Source organism: Pelodiscus sinensis, chromosome 16 (genome assembly GCF_049634645.1).
Source record: "Pelodiscus sinensis isolate JC-2024 chromosome 16, ASM4963464v1, whole genome shotgun sequence".
In the NCBI taxonomy this organism is placed as follows: domain Eukaryota; kingdom Metazoa; phylum Chordata; order Testudines; family Trionychidae; genus Pelodiscus; species Pelodiscus sinensis.
Window position 1 is genome coordinate 11,271,620 of NC_134726.1, and position 15,977 is coordinate 11,287,596.

Below are 15,977 nucleotides of genomic sequence, written 5' to 3' on the forward strand. Positions count from 1 at the left end.
CAGGCTTCGCTGGGCGGCGAGGACGCGGGGGCGTCGTGTGCTGTGTGCATGGCCATGCTGGGTGGCTCTGAAAGAGAAGGGGGCGGGGCCAAACATCGGGAGATGCCTACATGGAGTGGAGGGGCCAGTGTAGAAGGTACAAAGGGTGAGGAGCCCAGCAGGAGAGGGGGAGGACCCTAGGGTGGTGGAGAACTCTGTGGACCCTACAGCCAGGAGGTAAGGTTCACAGACACAGGGAAGCCTGGGGGGAGCTTGGCTGGAGCTCCAGTGGTATCTGTGACCAGGAGTGGGAGGAGAGGAAGTGGTCCAGGGCAGGGCCAGTGGATGGCTGATGAGTTGCAGGCGGAGTCCCCATCAGCCAAGATGGAGAAAAGTTTATACCTTCTTTAGGGCCGTTGGGCTGAGATGCGGAGTGAGGGAGGGCCCGAGTCTCTCTACCCGCATGCGTCTTTGATCATAAGAACATAAGAACATAAGAATGGCCATACTGAGTCAGACCAAAGGTCCATCAAGCCCAGTATCCTGTCTGCCGACGGTGGCCAATGCCAGGTGCCCCAGTGGTGGTGGACTTAACACAATGATCAAGCAAATAGTCTCCTGCCATCCTTCTCCAGTCTTTGACAAACAGAGGCCAGGGGCACTGTTCCTTACTCCCTGGTTAATAGCCTTTTATGAACCTAACTGCCATGAATTTATCTAGCTCTTTTTTAAACTCTGTTATAGTCCTAGCCTTCACAGCCTCCTCTGGCAAGGAGTTCCACAGGTTGACTATGCACTGTGTGAAGAGCTTTCTTTTATTAGTTTTAAACCTGCTACCCATTAATTTCATTTGGTGTCCTCCAGTTCTTATATTATGGGAACAAGTAAATAACTTTTCTTTATTCACCCTGTCCACACCACTCATAATTTTATATACCTCTGTAATATCCCCCCTCAGTCTCCTCTTTTCTAAACTGAAAAGTCCCAGTCTCTTTATCCTTTCCTCATATGGGACCTGTTCCAAATCCCTAATCATTTTAGTTACCCTTCTCTAAACCTTTTCTAATGCTAAAATATCTTTTTTGAGATGAGGAGACCACATCTGTATGCAGTATTCAAGATGTGGGCGTACCATAGTTTTATATAAGGGCAGCAAGATATTCTGGGTCTTATTTTCTATCCCTTTTTAATAATTCCTAGCAACCTATTTGCTTTTTTGATTGCCGCTGCACACTGTGTGGACATTTTCACAGAACTATCCACGATAACTCCAAGATCTCTTTCCTGATTAGTTGTAGCTAAATTAGCCCCTGTCATATCATATATATAGTAGCCCAATGTCTGTAATTCTGTAATGCTGAAATGCTGGCTGTTCCCTCTGGGCAGCACTGTTGCCTCCCACTGTGGCGCTCGGCTGACTTCTGTGCCGCTCAGCCGGGCCACCGCAGGGGAGCAAGCGGCACAAGCAGCCATTTGGGTGCTGTGGTCCCCATGAAGCACCCCCATGCTGCATTGGGAGCGCGGTGCCCAAATGGCCACTTGCTCCCTCGCGGTGGCCTGGCTGAGTGGCGCAGAAGTCAGCTGAGCACTACAGTGGGAGGCGAAGGGGGGCAGGGCGGTGATGTACGCAGCTAGGCCCCACCTTCCTTCACCTCCCGCTGTGGTGCTCAGCTGGGCCACTGCGGGGGAGCCCAAACAGCCGCTTGCTCCGCTTGCTCCCCCGCGGCATCCCAGCTGAGCAGTGCAGAAGTCAGCCTAGTGCCACGGTGGGAGGTGAAGGGAGGTGGGGCGGTGACATGCGGCATGACAGCGGCTCCAGGCCCTGCCTGCTGTCCATGAACATCATCGCCCTACCCACTTTCACCTCCCGCAGTGGCACTCGGCTGAGCAAGTGGCACAAGCGACTGTTTGGGCTCCATGCTCCCCATGCAGCATGGGGAGTGCGGAGCCGAAACGGCCGTTTGGGCTCTGCGGTCCCCTGAGTGAGAGGCAGCGGGGGAGGAGAAGAGAAAGAGAGAAAAAGAGAGATGGTGAGAGAGGCAGGAGGCAGAGGAGAGCTGAGGGGGAGGCGGGGTGAGGCAGTAGGAGGAGGAGAGAAAGTGAGACGTGGAGAAGAGACCCGAAAATCCCATCTTATGATGGGCTATTGGCTAGTTGTATGTATAGTTGGGGTTATTTTTTCCAATGTGCATTACTTTACACTTATCCACATTAAATTTCATTTGCCATTTTGTTGCCCAATGATTCAGTCTGGTGAGATCTTTTTGAAGTTCTTCACAGTCTGCTGTGGTCTTGACTAACTTGAACAGTTTAGTATCATCCACTAACTTTGCCACCTCACTGCTTACCCCTTTCTCTAGATCATTTATGAATAAGTTGAATAGGATAGGTCCTAGGACTGACCCTTGGGGAACACCACTAGTTACACCTCTCCATTCTGAAAATTTACCATTTATTCCTACCCTTTGTTTCCTGTCTTTTAAGCAGTTCTCAATTCATGAAAGAATCTTCTCTCTTATCCCATGACAACCTAATTTACACAAGAGGCTTTGGTGAGGGACCTTGTCAAAGGCTTTCTGGAAATCTAAGTATACTATATCTACTGGATTCGCCCTTGTCCACATGTTTGTTAATCCCTTCAAAGAACTCTTAGGGTATGTCTACACTAGCCCCCTAGTTCGAACTAATGAGGCTAATGAGGATGACCGAAATTGCAAATGAAGCACGGGATTTAAATATCCCGCGCTTCATTAGCATGTTCCCGGGCGGTCGCCATTTTGGAAATTGACTAGCCCGGAAGAACTGCCCGTGTCTACATGCGGCAGAGAAGGGCCATTCCGAAATAAACCCCTTACTTGGAATTAAACCTCATTCCATGAGATTAAACTGGTAATTCAAAGTAAGGGGTTTATTCCGGAATCGCCCTTCTCTGCTGCGTGTAGATGCGGGCAGTTCTTCCGGGCTAGTCAATTTCCAAAATGGCAACCGCCCGGGAACATGCTAATGAAGCGCGGGATATTTAAATCCCGTGCTTCATTTGCAATTTCGGTTGCCCTCATTAGCCTCCTTAGTTCGAATTAGGGGGCTAGTGTAGATATACCCTAATAGATTAGTAAGACATGATTTTCCTTTACAGAAGCCATGTTGACTTTTGCCAAACAAATTATGTTCTTCTATGTGTCTGAAAATTTTATTCTTTACTATTGTTTCAACTAATTTGCCTGGTACTGACGTTAGACTTACCAGTCTGTAATTGCCAGAGTCGGCTCTAGAGCCCTTTTTAAATATTGGCATTATGTTAGCTGTCTTCCAGTCCTAGGGTACAGAAGCTGATTTAAAGGATAGGTTACAAACCACAGTTAATAGTTCCGCAATTTCATATTTGAGTTCTTTCAGAACCCTTTGGTGAATGCCATCCGGTGATTTGTTACTGTTAAGTTTTTCAATTTGTTCCTAAACCTCCTATAATGACACTTCAATCCAGATAGTTTCTCAGATTCATCACCCACAAAGTACAGGTCAGGTTTGGGAATCTCCCTAACATCCTCAGCCGTGAAGACTGAAGCAAAGAAATCATTTAGTCTCTCTGCAATGGCTTTATCGTCCTTGATTGCTCCTTTTGTATCTCGATCATCCAGGGGCCCCACTGGTTTTTAGCAGGCTTCCTATTTCTAATGTACTTTACAAAACCATTTTGTTATTACTTCTTGAGTTTTTGACTAGCTGTTCCTCAAAATCTTTTTTGGCTTTTCTTATGACAATTTTACACTTAATTTGGCAGTGTTTATGTTCCTTTCTATTAACCTCACTAGGATTGGACTTCCACTTTTTAGAAAATGCCTTTTTATCTCTCACTGCTTCTTTTACATGGTTGTTAAGCCACAGTTTAAGCTACAGTGGCTCTTTTTTAGGTCTCTTACTATGTTTTTTAATTTGGGATATACATTTAAGTTGGGCCTCTATTATGGTGTCTTTCAAAAGTTTCCATGCAGCTTGCAGGGATTTTACTCTAGTCACTGTATCTTTTGATTTCTGTTTAACTAACCTCCTCCTTTTTGCATAATTACCCTTTTTGAAATTAAATGCCAGAGTGTTGGATTGCTGAGGTGTTCTTCCCACCACAGGAATGTTAAATGTTATTGTATTATGGTCACTATTCCCAAGCGGTCCTGTAATAGTTACCTCCTGGACCAGATCCTGCGCTCCACTCAGTACTAAATCGAGAATTGCCTCTCCCCTTGTGGGTTCCTGTACCAGCTGCTCCAAGAAGCAGTCATTTAAGGCATCGAGAAAGTTTATCTCTGCATCACATCCTAAGGTGACATGTACCCAGTCAATATGGGGATAATTGAAATCTCCCATTATTATTGAGTTTTTTATTTTGATAGCCTCTCTAATCTCCCTTAGCATTTCAATGTCACTATCACTGTCCTGGTCTGGTGGTCAATAATATATCCTTACTGCTATATTTGTATTAGAGAATGAAATTACTATCCATAGTGATTCTATGGAATATGTTGATTCATTTAAGATTTTTACTTCATTTGATTCTACAGTATCTTTCACACATAGTGCCATGCCGCCACCCACACAACATATTCTGTCCAGAGGAAGTGGACAGGGAAGAATTTTTTGTGTGCAGCCATGCAGGCGTGCACCTTAGTGTAAGCTCTGATATACAGTACTGATAATACTAAATTCAAATTCTTGTTTACCAACCACTATATAATTTATCAACAAACTCCTGTAGTATTTTTAATTTAGTAGGCAATGTTCTCAAATCATCCTTCATATTTGCTCCCTATCTAAAATACAAGTATATGTTCACCAAAATGCAACAACTTTTCTGTGGTACTGATCCAAGTCGTATGAAAGTCAACAGGAATCTTTCCACCGACTTCAGTGGCCCTCGGACTGAACTACACACAAAGAACCCATTTATTGGTATACAAACTTCTTAAACATGGTCAGAATTCAGGTTGCTGTTTTTAATGAAATGCAAATATATTTACTGTATTATAAATGAGAGAGGAAGTGACTTCTAGAATTTAAGAACTTTAATTCAGGGTTTTCTGTTTTTCTTTTTAAAATAATAGAATTAATTAACTTTAATCCCATGAAAACACAGGCCAGCATTCTCCAGACCATCAAATCCACCTTGCCCACCAAGAGCACCTTATGGCTGTTTCTTCACTGCTATAAGGTCTGAAGGACCCTATACCAACTGGAACAGATAACCTGCAGTTCTAACTTTTACTATGGCTAAGCAGCTCAGGATCAGTGTGCGTGCAGCAACTAGCTTCCTGACAGTGTGTGCGTATGTGTGTGTGTGTGAATTCCCATTTTGGGAGGAAGTTAAATGAAGAATCTGGATAAAAGCAGTAACACATTTTCATTTCTTGCTTATTTGTATTAACTGAAGCCACATGCACCAGGTTCTGTGCCAACCCTATTCCCAGGACAGAGGATGGATTGGGATGTGATCAGAACACACTGCAAAATCATTGTGCTTTGCTTCTAGGGAAACAGAATATAGGTTAGAGCAGCCCCAAAGATATTTCAATTTACCCTAAAAGCTAGGCAGGCCCCTGCATTGGCTGAGAATCAAGCCCAAGAGGTCTCTAGTTTAACTACATTTTTCAGATATCATTACCTTAGCTTCTCTCTGTATAGTTTATCGGGGTTTGTTGAAAACTGATTCCCTCTGGCCAAAGTAAGTGCTCTCTTCTTCTAGCCTGCAGCCTGTTGGGAGGGGCTGGCCCTGGCGCGCCCTGGCGCGCTTAGTTCGAACTAGGAAAACCTCATTTTACGAGGATTAAGCCTAATTCGAACTAGCTAGTTCGAATTAAGGTCGTCAAGTCCAGCCCCCCGCTCTAGGCAGGACCAATCCCATCTAAATCAACCCGGCCAAGGCTTTGTCAAGCCGAGACTTAAACACCTCTAGGGAAGGAGACTCCACTACTTCCCTAGGTAACCCATTTCAATGCTTCACTACCCTCCTAGTAAAATAGTTTTTCCTAATATCCAATCTGGACCTCTCCCACCACAACTTGAGACCATTGCTCCTTGTTCTGCCATCTGTCACTACTGAGAACAGCCTCTCTCCATCCTCTTCGGAACCTCCCTTCAGGAAGTTGAAGGCTGCTATCAAGTCCCCCCTCACTCTTCGCTTCTGCAGACTAAACAGACCCAAGTCCCTCAGCCTCTCCTCGTAGGTCATATGCTCCAGACCCCTAATCATTTTGGTTGCCCTCTGCTGGACCCTCTCCAATGCTTCCGCATCCTTTTTGTAGTGGGGGGCCCAGAACTGGACACAATACTCCAGATGTGGCCTCACCAAAGCCGAATAAAGGGGAATAATGACATCTCTGGATCTGCTGGCAATGCTCCTCTTAATGCATCCTAATATGCCATTAGCCTTCTTGGCTACAAGGGCACACTGTTGACTCATATCTAGCTTCTCATCCACTGTAACCCCCAGGTCCTTTTCTGCAGAACTACTACTTAACTGGTTGGTCCCCAGCCTGTAACTATGCTTGGGATTCTTCTGTCCCAAGTGCAGGACTCTACACTTGTCTTTGTTGACTCTCATGAGATTTGTAGTGGCCCAATCCTCCAATTTGTCTAAGTCACTCTGGACCCTATCTCTGCCCTTAAGCATATCTACCTCTCCCCCTAGCTTAGTGTCATCTGCAAACTTGCTGAGGGTGCAATCTATCCCCTCATCCAGGTCATTAATAAAGATATTGAACAAAACTGGTCCTAGAACCGAACCTTGGGGCACTCCACTAGAAACCGACCGCCATCCTGACATCGAGCCACTGATCACTACCCGCTGGGCCCGGCCTTCTAGCCATCTTTCTATCCATCTTACCGTCCATTTATCCAATCCACATTCCCTTAACTTGCTGGCAAGAATAGCGTGGGAGACCATATCAAAAGCCTTGCTAAAGTCAAGGTATATAACATCCACTGACTTTCCCATGTCCACTGAGCCAGTTACCTCATCATAGAAGCTAATCAGATTGGTCAAGCACGACTTGCCCTTTGTGAATCCATGCTGACTATTCCTGATCACTTTCCTCTCATCCAAGTGTCTCAAAATGGATTCCTTTAGGATCCCTTCCATGATTTTTCCAGGAACCGAGGTAAGACTGACCGGCCTATAGTTCTCTGGATCGTCCTTCTTCCCTTTTTTGAAGATGGGCACTACATTTGCCTTTTTCCAATCATCTGGGATTTCGCCTGATCTCCAGGACTTTTCAAAGATAATGGCCAAAGGCTCCTCAATGACATTTGCCAACTCCCTCAGTACCCTCGGGTGCATTAAGTCTGGACCCATGGATTTGTGTACGTTTAGCTTTTCTAAATAGTTCCTAACCTGTTCTTTACCCACCAAGGGCTGTCCATCTTCTTCCCGTCTTGCGTCACTTAGCACAGAAGTCCAGGAGCCGACCTTGTCTGTGAATACAGAGGCAAAGAAAGCATTGAGTACTTCAGCTTTCCCCATATCATCTGTCACTAGGTTACCTCCTTCATCCATTAGGGACTGCACACCCTCTCTGATCACCTTCTTGTTGACATGCCTGTAGAAACCTTTCTTGTTATCCTTCACATCCTTAGCCAGTCGCAACTCCATTTGCGCTTTCGCATTCCTGATAGTCCCCCGGCATTCTCGAACTATACATTTAAACTCCTCCCTAGTCATTTGTCCAAGTTTCCACTTTCTGTAAGCTTCCTTTTTGTGCTTAAGTTCACCAAGGATTTCCCCTGTAAGCCAATCCGGTCTCCTACCAGGTTTGCCTCTCTTGCTATGCGTCGGGATGGTTTCTTTCTGTGCCTTCAATAAGGCTTCTTTAAAATACTGCCAGCTGTCCTGGACTCTTTTCCCCTTCATGTTAACATCCCAGGGGATTCTTTCCATCAGATCTCTGAGGGAGTCAAAATCTGCTTTTTTGAAGTCCAAGGTGTGTATTTTACTACTCTCTTTTCTTCCTTTGGTCAGGATCCTGAAATCTACCATCTCATGATCACTGCTTCCCAGGTTGTCACCCACCTCTACGTCCCCTATTAGTTCCTCCCTGTTTGTGAGGAGAAGGTCAAGCTGTGCCCGGCCGCTGGTCGGATCCTTCAGCACTTGTACCAAGAAGTTATCCCCAACATTCTCCAAAAACTTCCTGGATTGCCTGTGTACTGCCGTATTGGTTTCCCAACAGATGTCAGGGTGATTAAAGTCCCCCATGAGAACCAGGGCCTGCGATCTGGAAGCTTCGCTCAGTTGTCCAAAGAAAGCCTCATCTACCTCATCCACCTGGTTCGGTGGCCTGTAGCAGACACCAACCACAACATCACTGCTGTTTGCTCCTTTAAACCTGACCCATAGACTTTCAACAAGTTTTTCTCCCTCTTTATACTGGAGTTCAGAGCAATCATAGTGCTTTCTTACATATAGTGCAACTCCTCCTCCTTTTCTCCCCTGCCTATTCTTCCTGAACAATCTATACCCTTCCATGACAGCGCTCCAGTCATGCGAGTCATCCCACCAAGTCTCTGTTATCCCAATTAAATCATAATTCTTGGTCTGGGCCAGGGCCTCCAGTTCTTCCTGTTTGTTGCCTAGGCTTCTCGCATTAGTGTACAAACACTTCAGGTAACCAGTTGATTGCACTATCTTCTCCATTCGAAACTGGGGACCTCCTTTCTCGCGCCTTGCTCTATGCATTTCTTCCCGGTATCCGACTTTCCCACTCCCTTCAGGGTTTTGGTCACCGTCCCCCAACGAACCTAGTTTAAAGCCCTCCTCACTAGGTTTGCAAGCCTGCCTGCGAAGATGCTCCTTCCTCTCTTCGTTAGGTGGATCCCATCTCTTCCTAACAATCCTTGCGCCCGGAACAGAGTCCCATGGTCGAAGAAACCAAAGCCCTCTCTGCGACACCACCTGCGCAACCACGCATTTACGTCCTCAATTCGACGATCCCTGCCCAGTCCTTTCCCTTCAACAGGGAGGATGGACGAGAACACCACTTGCGCTCCAAATTCTTGGATCCTTCTTCCCAGCACTACATAATCCGCAGCAACCCGCTCAAGGTCATTCTTGGCTGTATCATTAGTTCCTACATGGAGAAGCAGGAAGGGGTAGCGATCTGAAGGTTTGATCAGCTTGCTAAGCCTCTCAGTGACATCCCGAATGCGAGCTCCCGGTACGCAGCACACCTCTCGAGATTCCAGGTCCGGACGGCAGAGGGATGGCTCAGTCCCTCTTAGGAGGGAATCCCCAACCACCACCACCCATCGTTTCCTTTTGGGGGTGGTGGCCTTTGAACCCCCCATCCCTAGGACTATGCATCCCATGCCTTTCAGTAGATGGTGCTCCCTTCTGGTTTCTACCTTGTGAGGTCCCTTCCAGAGCTTTCAGCACTGCAGAGCCTGTGGAGAGAGCTTGAAAGCGATTGCTTACCTCTATAGCAGGGGTCTCCAAACTACGGCCCGCGAGGCCCTCTCATCCGGCCCGTGGAGACCTTTTTGTCTACGGAAAAAACTTTTGCATCAAGGTACCTTTCAATCTTTGGAACAACATACCTGTGTGAACAAACATTTTCAAGAATGAAATACGTGAAGAACAATTTGAGAACAAACTTGTCCGATGATAATCTCAGGTCACTGTTGATGTTAGGGACAACAAATCTAAAGCCAGAAATGTCTGCTATTTTGGCATCCAGGAAACAATTTCACCATTCACACTAATACAGGTGTTCATGTGTAGTGTATCAATGTGTTATTAAATAATAACTGAATAAAATAATATTAAATAAATAATTAAAAACAACATCCATGTTTTGATTGTTTTTTATTTGGACCTCAAGTGTGTAGTCGGCCCCCGAACTGCTGTTTGATAGTTAATGTGGCCCTCGGGCTGAAAAGTTTGGAGACCCCTGCTCTATAGCATCGGGAGAATCCCGTGCTGGCCTTTTTCCCCTTCTAGAAGTTACATGCTGCCAGTTCTCTTCTTGGTCACGTACTGCCCTCACTGGCTCCTCTGCCTGCCGTGCTTGAAGGATCAATTGCTGCCTTCTATCGAGGAAGTCTTCATCCTCTCTGATCAAGCGTAAGGTCGACACTTGGGCCTCCAGTCCTCTAATTTTTTCTTCCAAAATCTCGACTAGCTTGCACTTCGTGCAGATGAAATCTGTTCTTTCTTCCGGGAGGAAAACAAACATGGCACACGCCGTGCAGGTAACAACAGCAGACGCATCATCAACCATCGCTGCTGTCCTCAAGAGTCCTGTATCTGCTTCTCCTTCACCTGGAGAACTCCCTCTCAAAACTCCCTGTTAGCAATCACCTGTTCGCAAGTACTGAGAGTGGAACATGATTTTCACAGCAGTATTTTGATTGGATTGTAAGGGGACTATGAGGGCAAGGTGCAGTAGTCAGAGCGAGAGATGACTAAGGTATGGGCAAGGGATTTAACCAGTAAGGACAGAGAGAATATATTTTAGACAATTTGTAAGCATGCTTACAGTTCTGAATGTGCTCAAATACTTTTCTGCATTGGGACCAGTGTCTTGCTGTTTGTTTAGATAATGCTGATTTAGATGATGTGCAAACACTGTGAAGGCTTAACTGCTTCCTTCAAAAGTTTAGGAGCTATATGTTTTAAGGAACAGTCTTATTACTCTTGTGTGCAGGGTTTATTTCTCCCTGGATGGGACCATTTGTAAGTTTTTTCAGTTAACTGCAGAAAGACATTAAGAAAGGCCATGTCTACACTAGCAGATGTAAAGCACTGGCAGGGACAGTGCCACTTTCAGAGCGCAGCTGTGAAAACACTGTTGGGTGTCCACACTGTCGGCCGCCAGCACAGTAGCACTTGTGGCACTTGCAGCAGTTTTCAAAGTGGTGCACTCTGGGCAACTATCACACTGAGCACCAATTCCTCTTCTGCCTCAGAAGTTTGTGAGAAGGCGGAGGGTAGTCATGGTGCATTCTGGGTCTAATGCATTCTGGTTCATTGCTTCATAAATCAGCAACCCCAGTGCTTCCATCTGCATTTGAGGCCAACTTTCAACTTTTTGCTATGCACTCTGCCTCTGAGGTCTGTGGGAATGGATCTGCAGCTGTTGACAAAAATGCTGATAGGTCTCACTAACATATCATGAATGGCAGTCGGGTTATTCCTGGATTTGCAAAGTGACAATGAGGTGAGGAGTCCATGCATCATATACATAACACAATGTTTCTTGTGTCATTCACAAGAGTGACCACAGTGGCATGCTGCTTTTGTGCTTGGGAAACATAAGAACATAAGAACGGCCAGACTGGGTCAAACCAAAGGTACATCTAGCCCAGTAGCCTGTCTGCCGACAGTGGCCAGCACCAGGCGATGAAGCGATTTGTCTCCTGCCATCCCTCTCCAACCTCTGACAAACAGAGGCCAGGTACACCAATTTTATCCCCTGGCTAATAACCTTTTATGGACCTAACCTCCATGAAATTATCTAGCTTCTCTTTAAACTCTGTTATAGTCCTAGCCTTCACAGCCTCCTCTGGCAAGGACTGAGAGGTGGGATCACATCCTCATGCAAGCCTGGGATGATGAGCAGTGGCTGCAGAATTTTCGGATGAGGAAAGTCACTTTCATAGGACTGTGTGCAGAGCTCACCCCCAACCTGTGACACAAAGACATGAGAATGTGACCTGCCTGGCAGGTGGAGAAGTGTGTGGTAATCACACTGTGGAAGCTAGCTACTCCAGACAACTTTCGCTTGGCCGCCAGTCAGTTTGGAGTGGGAAAGTTGACCATTGAATTCATGCTGATAGAAGTGTGCAGGGCCATCAATTGCATCCTGCTCTGAAAGACCATGATTCTGGGCAACATGTGTGAAACTGTGGATGATTTTGCACAGATGAGCTTCCCAACCTGCAAGGAGGAGAGGGATAGATGGCACACATATTCTAATTCTGGCACTACACCACCCAACCTCCAAGTACATTAGCTGCAAGGAGTATTTCTGCATAGTCCTTCAGGCACTTGTGGATCACTGTAGATATTTCATGGACATTAACACAGTCTAGTCTAGAAAGGGGCATGATACTCACATCTTTGGGAACACTGGCCTACTCAGGAAACTGCAAGTGGTGACTTTCTTCCTGGATCACTGTGGGGGAAGTGGAAATGCCTACCCCTTAATGCTGTGGCTCATGAAGCCATACACTGGGAGTCTCGACAGCAGCAAGGAGCAGTTCAGTAACAGGTGGAGCAGGTGCAGAATGACTGTGGAGTGTACTTTTGGCCATTTGAAAGCTCACTGGCATTGTTTGTACCTGGCCGTTGACAACATCCCTATGGTTATATTGGAGTTAGTCAGAAGGGATCAGGATTTACTGCTGAGGTGTCCTCACAGGTCTCCGTCTCCATCGATGACGAGAACCAGGTTGCTTACATGTGTGCTCAATGATGTGGGCCGTGTTGATTTGTGTACTTAGTCTCCACAGAAAACCCCAAGAGAGCCCCCAAAGACCACAAACCAGATAAGGATCGAAGGTGCCAGGCCAGGTTTATTGTTAAGCAAAGTACAATAATAGTTGTCGGTAGACTCTACTGAACCACTACACATATGTAATTCATAACAATGGAATGACTCACTCAATGAGAAATTTCCACTGTCCCCTAAGTCATCCAAAGACTGTCCCTCCCAAGACACCACTTTATATAGAGGTACAAACAAGTTACACATCACTGCTGACGTTGTCAAATTGCCACCAGCTGACGCTACTTAGATACCACCCATCACTGTGTACCATCATGCTGTCATGTTAGACCCTTTCCTGAACCTTGGTCTGTATCTGTGGGAAGTGTGGGTACCAAGATCTTTTTTCATGAGCAGGTGGTAATGTGTGTTTTCCACTTGTGACCAATACCAATTACTGTTCTACACCTGGGTCATTTAACATTTTGCTCTCTCAGCCCTGTTTGTGCCTCTTGCTCACAGCTTAGCTTTGCTTTATGTTAGTCATGTTTTGTCCATTGTTAGCTAGACGTCAGGCCTCAAACCAGAGCTATGCTACATGGGCTTTTGTTTTGGGCCTTCATCTAATTACAGTTATTACCACATGCTGTATCCTCCATAATCTTTGCAAAGAGAGGGGCAAAAGCTTCACTCAGGGCTGGACCCTTGAGGCTTAGCACATGGAATCTGGATTTGAATAGCTCGAGACCATGGTTATTAGTGTGCAGCCGTAAGGATCAGGGATGCTTTGAGGCAGCACTTTGATGCTGAAAATCAGTAAAACTTGTTGCCATGCATGGGAGGGTAGTGGCTACATTATAGGCAGCCCCCGACTTCTGACACAATTGGTTCCCGGGGTAGCGTCACAAGTTGGGGGCATCGTAACTTGAACCCGCATTTATGATAGGCGCTGTGCACTGTCGTAAATGAGGGCCGAGGACGTAAGTCAGGGGGTTTCAGCCCCTTCTGTGCTTATAAAAATGGTTGTCAGTGGAGGGGAGGGGGTCATAACTTGAGCGGTCGGAAGTCAGGGGTTTCCTGTACTAGGAGGTAGCTCTGCACTTAGTGTGGCAGTGACTGTAGTTTTGCTGGGGTATGTTTGCTTGCATGTAAATTGATTTGAAACAGATTGATTTAATTTATTAAAAACAGTAAATGTAAGACACGTGTGAACCATGAAACATCTGCACTTGGTGGGAGTCGGGAGGAAGGGAAGGAGAGGCAGGAGGTGAGGCATGCCCCGAGAGTTTCACAGATTTGTATATGTCCACATTTCATATGTAGCCCTGCCATCTGATGTGCTGTGCAGGGGGGGCTGCAGTTCATCAAAGCTAACTGCATGTTGATGGGTGTTGAGTGCATCAAGAGCTTGCATGAGTCTGCATGGGTGGAGGCTGAGTGGCCAAGTGTGGAGTGTGGCTGGTGCTACCCGGTAATAGGGTGGTGGCCAAATTGTGTTGGCAGTAACATGGGTGTGTATTGAAAACAATTTTGAGACTCCAACTGCAGGAGGGGGCTGGTCACACAGCTGTTCTGACTGAAGTTTTAGCAACATCTACAGTGCGTCCACTTGCTGCTCCATAATGTTTAGGAGCCGTGCTGTGTTCTCCTTCCACTACCTCTTCTCACCGTTCCTCCACTGCTTCAATTCTTTCTGTTTAGCACCAGCGTGACTCCGGGCGTCATGCAAAAACTCCTCTTGAGTCCATTGGGGGCATTTTCTTGCCCTTTTGAGCTCTCTGCAGGCAATATCAGTTAAGACTGGCATGCCCAGGTCAGCTCTGTTAAGGCACAAATGCAGCATGTTACATTGTTAACACTAAATACAACAGTGTCCTGACCCCTTGTAAACACAAGCGCTGTTAACATACCTACACTGACTGACTGTCCTAGCGTGAGTGCTCATAAGATATAGGAACCCAATGGTGACTTCACCAGCGGGGCAGGAGTTTTCATTTGAGCCGGGAAGCAGGGGCTTTCATTCGTGCAGGGCCAAACTGTTCTCTGGGCAGGTGCGACTTGTGGGGCGAAGAGGGGAGATTGTTAGTAATGCCCACTCAATTTTCACAACCTGTGTTCATCCTGGAAGACATTTTCCTGCTGAGGGTGAGCAGAGAAGCAAAGGAGTGGTTTTATTTGACTGTGGGTTTCATCCAGTCCCATACGTGGCTTGTCTTTGTGCAGCTATTTTGCCCTTCCTCCACCCCTGCCACTGATGGCACAGTAGCAAGGGAATGTCAGCCCTTATGGGACAGGGAGCACAGGAGCTTTGCCAGCATATTTATGCAGACTCCTGCTCCAGCAGCTGCATGTCATTTTCAGTGAGATCTGTGAGGCAGATTACATGAAGGAAGAGATTGCATCAACTCCCTGTTAAGGGCCTAAGCAGCCCTGTGTTAGTAGCAGCAACATATAAAACCAAGTCTCCTTTCTGCAACACTCCTGCTCACATGATGTTTTCCAGAAAACAAATCCATTTCCCAGATGCATCCACCGCAGCTGCAACTGTCTTGCATCATTGGGGGTACAAAATAGCTCCTGAGTGCAAGCATCTATGATGCTGAGTTGTCTTGTGGCTCTCGGTCCCCTTCCCCATCAGAATGAAGGTGGGTCACTTCCAAGTCTGTCATCTTGCTCTTTGTAGAACCTGCAGGCTGTGGGCACAGCACCTTGCTTCCCACACCTTGTGGTGGTTTTTTTCAGCTCCTTCATTTTGACCCTGCATTTCAGTGCGTCCCAGTCCTGGCTCCTTTTGGTCATGCATCTCAGATATCATAATTCCTGTTCCTGGAGCACAGCTCCTTTCCTCAAATGTTGATGAGCTCCAGCACCTCAGCATGGCTCCATACAGGGGATCTCCTGAAACATGGAGCAAGCATGGCCAGCTGGAAAGATGTGCTAAGAACACACCACCTATCACCAGACAAACAGAAAGAGGACTTTCAAATTTCAAAAAGAAGGCAAAGGGTGGCTCTGAGAATTGGTCACCTGAGAACAAGGCAGATGAGTTCAAATAGATGACCAGTCAAGGTAGGAAGGGTTCCGGAGGCCAGTCATGATGGAATATTACACCATGGTGGTCCACTCTGGCACTCCAGCATTCTACCTACAGCACAGCAAGCTCTAGGCTTCTTGAGGTGGTTTACCTAGAGTAAAGCAACTGTGAAGCTTGTGCATAGTATGTGCCTTGCCAGTTACAGCACTGGAAGCTGATTTAGTCTGGATGTCCCCACTATATCACCAAGGTAAGTTTACAAAAATGTGGACATATAGCAAAACTACATAAAGCAGGGAATTTTTTTTCCTGCGGCTGACTTCTGTTTGCATAAATTGGTCCTTTTTTTGGTGTGACATAAGAACATGGCATGGGAGGATTTATAATGCAACAGTTCCTACAAACATCAATGATGTTAGTGCAGAACTGACGTATACCAGGATGACATATAGCGAGGATGCCCTGTAACTTGCCAGTGTAGACTTGACCAAAGA